We start from the raw sequence: 13010 nt of genomic DNA on the forward strand, positions 1-13010 counted from the left end.
AGACGAGAGAGCCCATTTATTCCTCGTCTGCGGAAGATGTTTCTCGGAAGAAACAATGGACCAAGGTCTCACGACCTCTCAAACGCAAGGTCCCTTCCGCGCAAGTCCAACGGCCCAGTTGTAGCCACTGGGTCAGTTCGGACTCGCTGCAGTCTTCCGATGACTGCACACCTCCTAAGAGAGGCAAAGCGGTACCGCAACAGGCAGTAGCTCCGTCTGTTGCCGCACCTGCTACTTTAGACCCTAAGTGGGCTTTGCTGCAGACCATGCAGACACAGTTGTCAGCTTTAATGCAGAACTCTCGTGCGGAGAAGGTTGACGCTGCACCCGTTAGCCTACAACCCACCACGGTTGTGCGTCCAGTTGACGCTGAGGCTACCTTCTCCCGCACTCCAGCTGTGAGAGTCCCGCCACCCATGCGCTCTGTACCCTGCCAGCCGCATGTTGACGTTCGCCGACGCACGGAACCCTCCGTTGACGTCCGCGAGTTACAACAACAACAACTTAAGTTGTTTTGTTTTGACGCGGTGCGTCAACCTCCGCAACCCTCTGTGGTTACCCCTACTCGCCCACAGCAGATTAGACAGTCGGGAGTAGACGCTTTGCGCCCCCGCGCAGCTATGGTTGTTGCCAGCTCACAGACTGACCAACAGTTCCATGACGTTGCGTCCAGTGCAGTCACGTATGCACCCGTGCTGCCGGACTCAGCTGACCAGCCAATGCCTACTCCTTTGCCGCTTCCTCTTCAGCATTCAGACGATGGACTCTCTGATGATGACGACGCTGCACACCTTGACGACCCGCACACGGACATCGACGAACCCAAGACCACGCCTCCCTCCTTAGACTTTAGGAAAGTACTTGCACTGTTCAAGGATATGTATCCTGATCAGTTTGTTTCTGCGGCCCCACGCTCACCTCCATCTGAGTTCGCTTTAGGCACGCAGTGTTCCGCGCCTGCCTTTACGAAGCTCGTCCTCGCCCGCTCGTCCAAGAGAGCTTTTAGGGTGTTGGGAGATTGGATGCAGTCCAAGAAACACCTGGGGAAGACAGCTTTCATGTTTCCCCCTGCGAAACTCGCTTCCAGATCGAGCGTCTGGTATGCCACGGGAGAAGTTCTCGGCTTGGGAGTTCCTGCCTCTGCCCAGGGCGACTTCTCAAGTCTTGTAGACTCTCCCCGCAGGCTGGCCATGAGACGCTCCAAGATTTGTTGGACTCCTTCAGATTTAGATCATCTGATGAAAGGAGTGTTCAGAGCGTTCAAAGTGTTTAACTTTTTGGATTGGTGTTTGGGAGCGTTGAGCAGGAAGACCTCCCCTTCTGACAAGGAAACTTCCATGCTCATTATGTCCTGCATGGACAAGGCCATAAGGGACGGTTCCAGTGAGCTTGCGGCTTCGTTCGTTTCCGGGGTCCTCAAGAAACGAGAACACCTTTGCTCCTTCTTGTCAGCTGGAGTTACACAATGTCAGAGGTCGGAGCTTATGTTTGCCCCTCTCTCGAAGTGCCTTTTCCCAGAGGAGTTGATCAAGGAGATTGCTGCCTCCTTGATTCAAAAAGACACGCATGACCTAGTTGCGTCATCTGCACGTAAAGCCACCCCTTTACCTTCCGTGTCTAGACCCAGGATGGATACTCCAGCGTCAAGATTCATTCCGCCCTTTCGTGGCAGAGCCTCCAGCAGAGGAGGTGCTCGTGCCGAAAGGATACGTGGGAGCAAGAAGAAAGGTACCAAGTCCTTTAGAGGCAGAGTCTGACTGCCTCCTTCTTCAGACAGCAGTGGGAGCCAGACTCAAGAACTACTGGCAGTCCTGGGAGAACAGGGGCGCAGACGCACAATCTGTGAAGTTGCTCAGAGAAGGGTACAGGATCCCATTCTTGCGCAAGCCCCCTCTAGCAACGACTCCCATCGACCTCTCTCCCAGGTACAGAGAGGAGGACAAGAGACTAGCTTTGAAGCAAGAGGTGTCTCTCTTACTAGAAAAGGGAGCGGTAGTCAAAGTCCGGGACCATCAATCCCCGGGCTTCTACAACCGTCTCTTCTTAGTGGTAAAGAAGACAGGAGGGTGGAGACCGGTGCTAGACGTCAGTGCTCTGAATGTCTTTGTCACCAAGCAGACGTTCGCCATGGAGACGACAAAGTCTGTTCTAGCAGCGGTCAGGAAGGAAGACTGGATGGTCTCTTTAGACCTCAAGGACGCTTACTTTCACGTCCCCATCCACCCAGATTCCCAACCTTTTCTAAGGTTCGTTTTCGGGAAGGTTGTCTACCAATTTCAAGCCCTGTGCTTTGGCCTAAGCACGGCGCCTCTTGTCTTTATGAAACTGATGAGGAATATTGCCAAATTCCTGCTTTTAGCAGACATCAGAGCCTCCCTCTATTTGGACGACTGGCTTTTAAGAGCTTCGTCCAGTCGTCGCTGTCTGGAGAATCTAAAGTGGACGTTAGATCTGACCAAGGAATTGGGTCTCCTGGTCAATATGGAAAAGTCCCAACTGGTCCCATCCCAAACTATAGTGTACCTAGGGATGGAGATTCACAGTCAAGCTTTTCGGGCTTTTCCGTCGGCCCCCAGAATAAGTCAAGCCCAAGGATGCATCCAGAACATGCTAATGAAGGACCGATGTTCAGTCAGACAGTGGATGAGTCTGATAGGGACGCTTTCATCACTGGACCAGTTCATTGCGTTAGGGAGACTGCACCTCCGTCCCCTTCAATTTCACCTGGCTGTTCACTGGAGAAAGGACAAGACGCTAGAAGCGGTCTCGATCCCTATTTCCGAGAAGATGAAGTCATCACTGACCTGGTGGAAGCACAACATCAACCTCAGAGAGGGTCTTCCCCTGACTGTTCAGACCCCCAACCACATTCTCTTCTCGGACGCATCGGATACGGGCTGGGGTGCGACATTAGACGGTCGGGAATGCTCGGGCACCTGGAACTCGGAGCAAAGAGCGTTACATATCAACTGCAAGGAGCTACTGGCAGTTCATCTGGCCTTGGAAAGCTTCAAGTCCCTCCTTCTAGGCAAGGTGGTGGAGGTGAACTCCGACAACACCACGGCCTTGGCGTACATCTCCAAGCAAGGAGGGACCCATTCTATGAAGTTGTACGAGATCGCAAGGGACCTCCTCACCTGGTCAAGAGATCTAAACCTGTCTCTAGTAACGAGGTTTATTCAAGGCAACATGAATGTCATGGCGGACCGCCTCAGTCGGAAGGGTCAAATCATCCCAACAGAATGGACCCTTCACAAGAATGTATGCAAGAGACTTTGGGCCACATGGGGCCAACCTACCATAGATCTATTTGCAACCTCAATGACCAAGAGGCTCCCAAATTATTGCTCACCGATCCCGGACCCAGCAGCAGTTCATATAGATGCCTTTCTACTGGATTGGTCCCATCTAGACCTTTATGCATTCCCCCCGTTCAAGATTGTCAACAAGGTACTGCAGAAGTTCGCCTCTCACGAAGGGACAAGGTTGACGTTGGTTGCTCCCCTCTGGCCCGCGAGAGAATGGTTCACCGAGGTACTGCAATGGCTAGTGGACGTTCCCAGAACTCTTCCACTAAGAGTGGACCTTCTACGTCAGCCACACGTAAAGAAGGTACACCCAAGCCTCCACGCTCTTCGTCTGACTGCCTTCAGACTATCGAAAGACTCTCGAGAGCTAGAGGCTTTTCGAAGGAGGCAGCCAGGGCGATTGCTAGAGCAAGGAGGACATCCACTCTTAGAGTCTACCAGTCGAAGTGGGAAGTCTTCCGAAGCTGGTGCAAGTCGGTATCAGTATCCTCAACCAGTACCTCTGTAGCTCAAATAGCTGACTTCCTTTTATACCTGAGGAAGGAAAGATCTCTTTCAGCTCCCACGATCAAGGGTTACAGAAGCATGTTGGCAGCAGTCTTCCGTCACAGAGGCTTAGATCTTTCCAACAACAAAGATCTACAGGACCTCCTTAAGTCTTTTGAGACCTCGAAGGAGCGTCGTTTGGCCACACCAGGTTGGAATTTAGACGTGGTACTAAGATTCCTTATGTCAGAAAGGTTCGAGCCACTACAATCAGCCTCCTTTAAAGATCTCACTTTAAAGATTCTTTTCCTCGTCTGCTTAGCTACAGCTAAAAGAGTCAGTGAGATACACGCCTTCAGCAGGAACATCGGATTTACATCTGAAACGGCTACATGTTCTTTGCAGCTTGGTTTTCTAGCCAAAAACGAACTACCTTCTCGTCCTTGGCCGAAATCGTTCGATATTCCAAGCCTTTCTAACTTGGTTGGAAATGAACTAGAAAGAGTCTTGTGCCCTGTTAGAGCTCTTAAGTTCTATTTGAAACGAACTAAACCTTTACGAGGACAGTCAGAAGCTTTATGGTGTGCTATTAAGAAACCTTCTTTACCTATGTCGAAGAATGCAGTTTCCTATTATATTAGACTGTTGATACGAGAAGCTCATTCCCATCTGAATGAGGAAGACCATGCTTTGCTGAAGGTAAGGACACATGAAGTTAGAGCTGTCGCAACTTCAGTGGCCTTCAAACAAAACAGATCTCTGCAGAGTATAATGGACGCAACCTATTGGAGAAGCAAGTCAGTGTTCGCGTCTTTTTATCTTAAAGATGTCCAGTCCCTTTACGAGAACTGCTACACCCGGGGACCATTCGTAGCAGCGAGTGCAGTAGTGGGTGAGGGCTCAACCACTACATTCCCCTAATTCCATAACCTTTTTTAATCTTTCTCTTGAAATGTTTTTTATGGTTGTTTTTGGGTTGTCCGGAAGGCTAAGAAGCCTTTCGCATCCTGGTTGATTTGGCGGGTGGTCAAATTCTTTTCTTGAGAAGCGCCTAGATTAGAGGTTTTGATGAGGTCCTTTAGTATGGGTTGCAACCCTTGATACTTCAGCACCTAGGAGTCGCTCAGCATTCTATGAGGATCGCGAGGCTCAGTAAGGAAGACGTACTTAAAAAGGCAGAGTAATTGTTCAAGTCGACTTCCTTACCAGGTACTTATTTATTTTATGTTTGTTATTTTGAATAACTGCTAAAATGAAATACAAAATACTTAGCTCTTAATAATGTAAACATGTAATGCTGGTCTCTACCCACCCCCCTGGGTGTGAATCAGCTTATATGATCACCGGCTAAGTTTAATATTGAAAAATGTTATTTTCATTAGTAAAATAAATTTTTGAATATACTTACCCGGTGATCATATATTAAAGGACCCTCCCTTCCTCCCCAATAGAGACCCAGTGGGCCGAGGAGAAAATTGGTTCTGTGTTTACATGGAGTACTTGAGTACCTGCTAGACAGATGGCGCTGTTGATGTACACCCCTACCTGTATAGCGATCGCTGGCGTATTTTGTCCTTAGGTTTTTCTGTCGGGCAGCAGAGCTGACAGCTTATATGATCACCGGGTAAGTATATTCAAAAATTTATTTTACTAATGAAAATAACATTTTACTTTTCGAGATATTTGATGTTTTGTGGCAGAGCTGTGCCTCGACCGGACCCGCCATTTTATGGCGTCGCTGTTGTTTTGCATGCCTTATTTAGATAGCCTCAACAGCGTTTTCCGGCCTCATTAACTAATCGATACTATTAGTTATTTAGTCTTCATAGCTAAGAACTTTATATATCGTGTTTTGACGCCTTGTTATCGGTCATCATCTGACCCCATACCAGTTAGCTAGTCTAGCCCCTAGGCCAGAGCGCCTACATCAGTGTTCATGCATGATATATTTCAGTGATCCTAGGTTTAATTATGAAGATAGTGGCATTATTTTACAATACTATTGACTGTGATGCAAGTGTTTTCGCCTTCAGGGACCATATGGGGGACAGGTTAGATAGTGTGCCTTTCTAACCTAACCTACAAGTAGGACCCCTATATGCTTCCTTCATCCCCTGCCTTAGGGCATCCCCTCTGTGTAGCCTTGCTCCCCCACCACGTAAGGGGATCAAACTCATATCAGAGTATATATCGCTTCTCTGTCCTCCCTAAGGGAATGATTCCCCCTTAGGGTTGCGTCAGAGAATGAGGAACGGCTAGTCCTTCCTCTATTGCTGGGGCTAGGTCTCCGACCTTTCCTGCAATAGCGATACGTCTTCCATCCTTCCTAGTTCAGGGCGTAACATCCCTGCTCTAGGTTAGGTTTTGGGGGAGTCAGTTCTGTGCCTTGCTGAAACGATACCCATGCAACGTTCTCAGACAGGCTGCCTTACCTTAGGCTAGGGAGCGTCCTCCCTTCCTTGGTGGCCGCTTTGGTACAGAGCCTCCTCCATAGAAGACTCTTCTCTTCTCCCCTCCCCACCTATCTCTTGTATGGCCTAGCCTATACTTAGGTTAGTCTATACCCATCTGTCCCCTGTCCTACAACTCCTCCTTAGGGTGGAGTGATAGGGCTACCTTGAGCTCCTGTGGCAGTCTGCTCTGGTACATATACCCTTCATAGTGTCCTATGGGGTTAGCCACTGGATGCGTTTTGTCCGCAGGGGTTCTCCCCCCCCCCCCCCTCTTGGGTGTTCCCTAGCCCTCCCTTGGGCTACCTTGGCTCCTGGTCCTCCGCGGCCCCTGGTTCTGGGTGATAGGGCTAGCCTCTATCATGGGTACACCCACTCAGGTGGGATGTCTTGGGGTCCGTGGCCGTACCCCTACATCCCTCCCTCTGTCTCTTTCACTATCCTGGTGCCGGTCCCTTGCCGCCTCCCCTGTCGGTGATACCCACCTTCTACCTTGGTGACTTATCCCTTGCCCTCTGGGCCGCCAGTCCTCCGCGTGCCGGGGGACTGCCGCCTCCCGCCGGCGTCCAGCCGATGACCTTCCCTCTTACCTCATAGCTTCGGTCGTCCGTCCACCGGTCCGGCCCCCGGAGTGCCGGCATCCACTGCCGGCAGTCCGGTTCTGCTATAACCATCCTTGTCCCTGTCACCAAGCCGGCAACCTTCGGCTGCCGGAGCCGCCGCTCCCCGCCGGCGTGCCGCCGCTGTGCCGGCGGCCGCCACCGTGCCCGCGGCCGCCACCCTGGTATTACCTCTGACTTTTATATTTGTCTTCCCAAATGCCAGAAACTCTGCTGGAGCGGCCTCTGGCGTGCCGTCGGTCTGCCGGTGCCTTCCGGAGGCGTCAAGGCGACTTGCACCCCTTCTACTAGCTATCATCTCATGTTGATAGCCCTACATCGCAACCAGATGGTTTGATTACGTAAATGGATAGGTATTATCTTACCGCTCTATTAGTAACCATGCTGTCTTCTTGTATATCACAGATTTCCAGCATGCTGTGTGTATCTTAGCACGGCTGGTTGCCGGAAACCGTTACCCTATGGGATCTTCTACGTTCCCAATTCTAGGGTCTGAGTGGCCTCAGTCCCAGTTTTATATCCTTGACAATTCCCAATAGAATTCCCACTGCCTTCCTGGCATTCCATGTCGAATTCTGTCCTGTGCCTTCGGTCACAACAAATTGTCTATGGATAATGTCACGGTAACCAGCCGGGCGGGTTACACGGAGTATGTGTCTATTTCCTTCTTTTCCGCCCATTCTCTGATTATCACACTTAATTTTAAGTTAAAGATTAATCATTTAATATTTAACTTTAGAATAGAAGTCATCCTTATGACTCCCCCATACTCATGTTCTCTTTCTCTTACAGGAGGAGCAACTGAAGTGCGACCACGGCTTCTGTGCAGTGAAGCGCCCGCACTTTTATGGGCACACGGCGTGTAGGACCCACGCCCCTTGTGCAAACAAGAAAGGTGATCTGAAGTTCTGGGACCCGCAGAACTGTACGGTCTGCCAGGAACGCCTGGTCGATGCGTTCAATAACCCTCCTTCCGCGGAGGTTAGGGACGCTTCTCGGGAGAAGCTACGCAGATGGGTGCGTGGCTTCCAGAAGAACGCCACTGGACCGTACCTTGCCACTGAAGACTTGAGGGCCTTACTGTTCCCAAAGGCATCCCCAGACTCTGTGGTCCCCAAGGATCAGATCCCCACCGTCCAGATCACGGTGGAACCCGATATTATCATGGCCCAGTCCATGCACGAGTGTCGCCTGGATACCGACAACGCGGAGCGTATGTCAGAGGTTTCGGAGACAACGGAGAGGAACCTCATGGCCGAAGAGTTGGACTATGAGGAGGACCAAGTGGAGTACACCGAATCGGAGCAGGAGGTCGCTCCGCCTTCCACCACCGCCCCAACTCCTACACCGACGGAAGTATCTCTCCCGTCTACCTCCGCCACCCCGGACCCCATCCCAACCGCCCAGGAGATGTTCCATATGCTTGAAGCACTTATGGAATAGAAACTCTGTGAGACACACGAGTACATCAGGACCATGGGAAGTTCCAAGGAGCCGAAAAGGATTTCGGTTAAGGACCTCCCGGCATGCTCGCACGCCAACCCCTGGAGGTATGCCGAGCATATGCCCATCGCAACGGGCAGAATCTTCATCAGCGAGAAGGTCGGCTCGGTTGCCCTGGAAGAAATGGAGTTCTTCCCGAGCTTTGAGGCTTATCCGGACTGTTACGTCCGGCTTCGATCCGAACCTGCCTCTAAAGAAGAGACCGAACCTAAGGAGGTGATAGTGTTCGATCTCCCGAAGGCCCAGGCTATGCTGGCCAACGCTTTTAAAAGTAGGGGTTTTACCTGCTCAAAGCTTCCGGCACTGAGCAAGAAGCACCCTACCTACGTCGCACCTGATGATGCGATCCTCCCCTTTATGGAAAAGGCCTTCGCTGCGGTTCACAAGGCAGTGGAAGAAGGGAAACCTTGCCCTGCACTGGAGGAGTGCAGACCCTACTCCCTGGTGACTCCCCCCGATGTTCGACACTGGAAGGATATCCAGCATACCTTCGTGGTGGGAAAACTAGATCCTGACGTTGCTGGACGTCAGTTTAATGAAGACCTCCCGAAACTTAATGACCATCTCCTTCGTCGGGAACAAGACACGAAGGAAAGGCTCGCCGCATCCATGTCCCTCCAAGTACAGCTTGACGTCATGGCTGGTGACACTAGAGTCCCCGACCACTACATGGTGCTCGCCAAGACGCATATGGCGACTCTGGTCAAGGACCTGTACAGCTTCATGAAGGCTCGGAGAGCCTGTCGTGAATTCGTGTTCTCAAGTGCCACAGTGAGACACGAACCCCGGAGGCTGATTTCCTCCAACATCTGGGGTAAACACCTCTTTCCCTCTGATCTGTGAAAGAGATTATCGACAAGGCCGTCACTGAGAACAGGAACCTTCTCCACAAGTGGGGCATGTCGAAGAAGAGGAAATCCTCTCAGGACGATGGCCCTCAACCTAAGAGGAAATCTTCCAAGCCAAAACCCCAGCAACGTCAACAGAGACGGCAGTTTCCGGGACCCGCTACTCCCCAAGTGGCTGCTCAGCCACAGCAGACCTTTCAACTGGTCACCCAACCAGTCTTGTCCCAGTCACCAGTTTTCACCCCTGCCTTTGAGCAACGGACGACTACCTTTCGTCCCAAAGGTAGAGGCTCAAGCAGAGGTGCAGGCAGAGACGCATCTCGCCGTCCCTCCAGAGGCAGAGGAGGAAGGGGAGCTAGCGGCCGAGGCAGTAAACCCTCGGGACACCAGAAGCAATGAAGTGCTTCCGGTGGGAGGAAGACTCCGCCAATTCCAGGATCGTTGGACCTTCGATCCCTGGGCACACAGCATCGTCAAGAAGGGTCTAGGCTGGAGTTGGACTTAACCACCCCCAACCTTCCAGCAATTCTTCCAACAATCAACCCCCCTTCTGGAAGAATATGTCCTAGATTTCTTGAACAAGAAGGTGATAAGGAGGGTAAAGTCAACCAGGTTCCAAGGGAGACTGTTTTGCGTCCCCAAGAAGCACTCTGACAAGCTCAGAGTCATTCTAGACTTATCCCCCCTCAACAAGTTCATAGCAAACAACAAGTTCAAGATGCTGACTCTTCAACAGATAAGGACCCTTCTGCCTCGAGGTTCTTACACTGTCTCCATATACCTGGCGGATGCCTACTGGCACGTTCCAATGAACCACCACGCTTCCTCCTACCTAGGATTTCGACTCCAAAGGAAAAGCTACGTCTTCAGGGCCATGCCCTTCGACCTCAACGTGGCCCCTCGGATCTTCACAAAGCTGGCGGACGCCATAGTACAACAGCTCTGCCTCCAAGACATCCAGGTGATGGCCTACCTCGACGACTGGCTAGTCTGGGCTCCATCGCCCGAGGATTGTTTAAGATCCTGCAGCAAAGTCACCCAGTTCCTAGAACACCTGGGATTCAAGATAAACGCGAAGAAATCTCGCCTCTCTCCAGCTCAGAAGTTCCAATGGTTAGGAATCCAGTGGAACCTTCAGTCACACCGCCTTTCCATTCCCCAGAAGAAAAGGAAGGAAATAGCAGGGTCTGTCAAGCGATTGCTGAAATCCAAACGGATCTCAAGACGTCAGCAGGAACGAGTTCTAGGCTCTCTACAGTTCGCCTCAGTGACAAACCCAGTGCTTCGTGCACAGCTAAAGGATGCCGCGGGAGTCTGGAGATGTTCTGCATCCATCGCTCGAAGAGACCTCAAGAGACGGCTCCCAAACAGACTTCGGCTTCTCCTCAAGCCGTGGTCGGAAGCAACGGCCCTGAAAAGGTCCATCCCTCTTCAACACCCACCTCCATCACTCAACATCCACACGGACGCTTCACTGGAGGGTTGGGGAGGTCACTCCCACCAAAAACAGGCTCAAGGCACATGGTCTCCCCTATTCAAGACGTTTCACATCAACATCTTGGAGGCCATGGCGGTCCTTCTAACACTGAAGAAACTCTCCCCGCCTCCCTCGATCCATATTCGTCTAACCCTAGACAACTCGGTGGTAGTTCGATGTCTCAATCGCCAAGGCTCAAGATCGCCCCAGATAAATCAGGTGCTTCTAACAATCTTCCGTCTGGCAGAGAAGAAGAAGTGGCACCTGTCTGCAGTTCACCTACAAGGATTCCGCAACGTGACGGCGGACGCTCTATCCCGGACAAACCCGATAGAGTCGGAATGGTCTCTAGACGCAAGATCATTCTCCTTCATCTCTCACCAAGTCCCAGAACTTCAGATCGATCTCTTCGCAACGAGCGACAACAATCAACTTCCTCGATATGTGGCCCCGTACGAGGACCCCAAGGCAGAGGCAGTGGACGCCATGTCACTGGACTGGAACAGATGGTCCAAGATCTACCTGTTCCCTCCCACCAACCTTCTGCTGAAAGTCCTCTCCAAGCTGAGAACCTTCAAAGGGACAGCGGCCCTAGTGGCTCCCAAGTGGCCCCGGAGCAATTGGTACCCCCTGGTCCTGGAGCTGCAGCCCACGCTGATCCCTCTCCCGGGCCCAGTTCTCTCCCAGCAAGTACAGAAGTCGACTGTCTTCGCTTCATCATCGAAAATCAAGGACCTTCATCTCATGATTTTCTCTCCCTAGCCGCGAAGAAAAGGTTTGGGATCTCGAAGAAAAGTCTAGACTTCCTCGAGGAATACAAGACCGAATCCACAAGACGGCAATACGAATCATCCTGGAGAAAATGGGTCTCATTCGTCAAGGCAAAAAATCCTACGGAAATCACCATTGATTTTTGCATGTCCTTCTTTATTCACCTTCATGGACAGGGCTTGGCAGCCAACACGATTTCTACTTGCAAATCGGCCTTGACTAGACCACTGATGTATGCCTTCCAGATTGATCTGTCCAACGACATCTTCAATAAACTGCCGAAAGCATGCGCTCGTCTACGCCCAGCACCCCCACCAAAACCGATCTCCTGGTCTCTGGACAAGGTGCTCCATTTTGCCTCCAACTTGGACAATGATTCATGCCCTCTCAAGGATCTGACTCAAAAAGTTATATTTCTTTTTGCTCTTGCCTCAGGAGCCCGAGTCAGCGAAATAGTGGCATTATCAAGGGAAGAGGGTCATATCCTGTTTACTGACTCAGGAGACCTTACCCTCTTCCCGGATCCGATGTTTCTCGCCAAAAACGAATTACCCACCAAAAGATGGGGCCCTTGGAAAATATGCCCCCTGAAAGAAGATGCCTCTCTATGTCCAGTAGAGAGCCTCAAGGTCTATCTTCGCAGAACTTCGGACTTTGGTGGAGGCCAACTCTTCAAAGGAGAAACATCGGGCAGCGACCTGTCACTGAAACAACTAAGAGCAAAAATCACCTACTTCATTCGCAGAGCGGATCCTGACAGTACACCCGCCGGTCATGATCCTAGAAAAGTTGCATCGTCTCTGAATTTCTTTCAGAGTATGGATTTCGAAAGCCTTAAGAGTTTCACAGGCTGGAAATCTTTGCGCGTTTTCTTCAAACATTATGCGAAACAAGTGCACGAAGTCAAACATTTTGTGGTAGCCGCAGGTAGTGTTATGAAACCTGCACCTAACTCTGCATAGAACAGTGAGTTACTTGGGACTCTAACTCTACGGGTGCCTATGTTGACCCTCGAGTGATACGTAGTGATTTCAAAAACACTTAGTGTTTTTCATATACTGTTCTTATCCCAGGTGAAATGTCATAGTTGTCACACGAGTGCCGCATGCCTAGAGCATGATGTGTTTTACTTTTAAAGACTGACGTTCCTCTGGAACGAGTGCCTACTAATAATTTTGAAATTCTCTTTCAGATTCAAGAGCACGTCTTTCATTACTATGTACATTATAATTTGTTGTAAATTACTTTTACATATTTATTGCATTTCATTAATATACTCTGCAATTGTGAAATAAAATTTCTATTTTATTACTTGTGCGTCTCAATCCGCTCCTCCTTATACTATGAAATACACGTCTGTCATAGTTTTATTATCCCCTTCCTCTTATGGTTGATGAAGATTACTAAGGTTTCAACCCTTATTATATACTCACCTGTGCAATGTAATATTCCTACACGAATACTTACTTACTTCATATCTTAGAGACCAGACAATTCTCCATTAACATACAGTGCCTAACCACCACTTGTGTGCCCTTGAGAATGTT

Source organism: Palaemon carinicauda, chromosome 23 (genome assembly GCF_036898095.1).
Source record: "Palaemon carinicauda isolate YSFRI2023 chromosome 23, ASM3689809v2, whole genome shotgun sequence".
In the NCBI taxonomy this organism is placed as follows: Eukaryota; Metazoa; Arthropoda; class Malacostraca; order Decapoda; family Palaemonidae; genus Palaemon; species Palaemon carinicauda.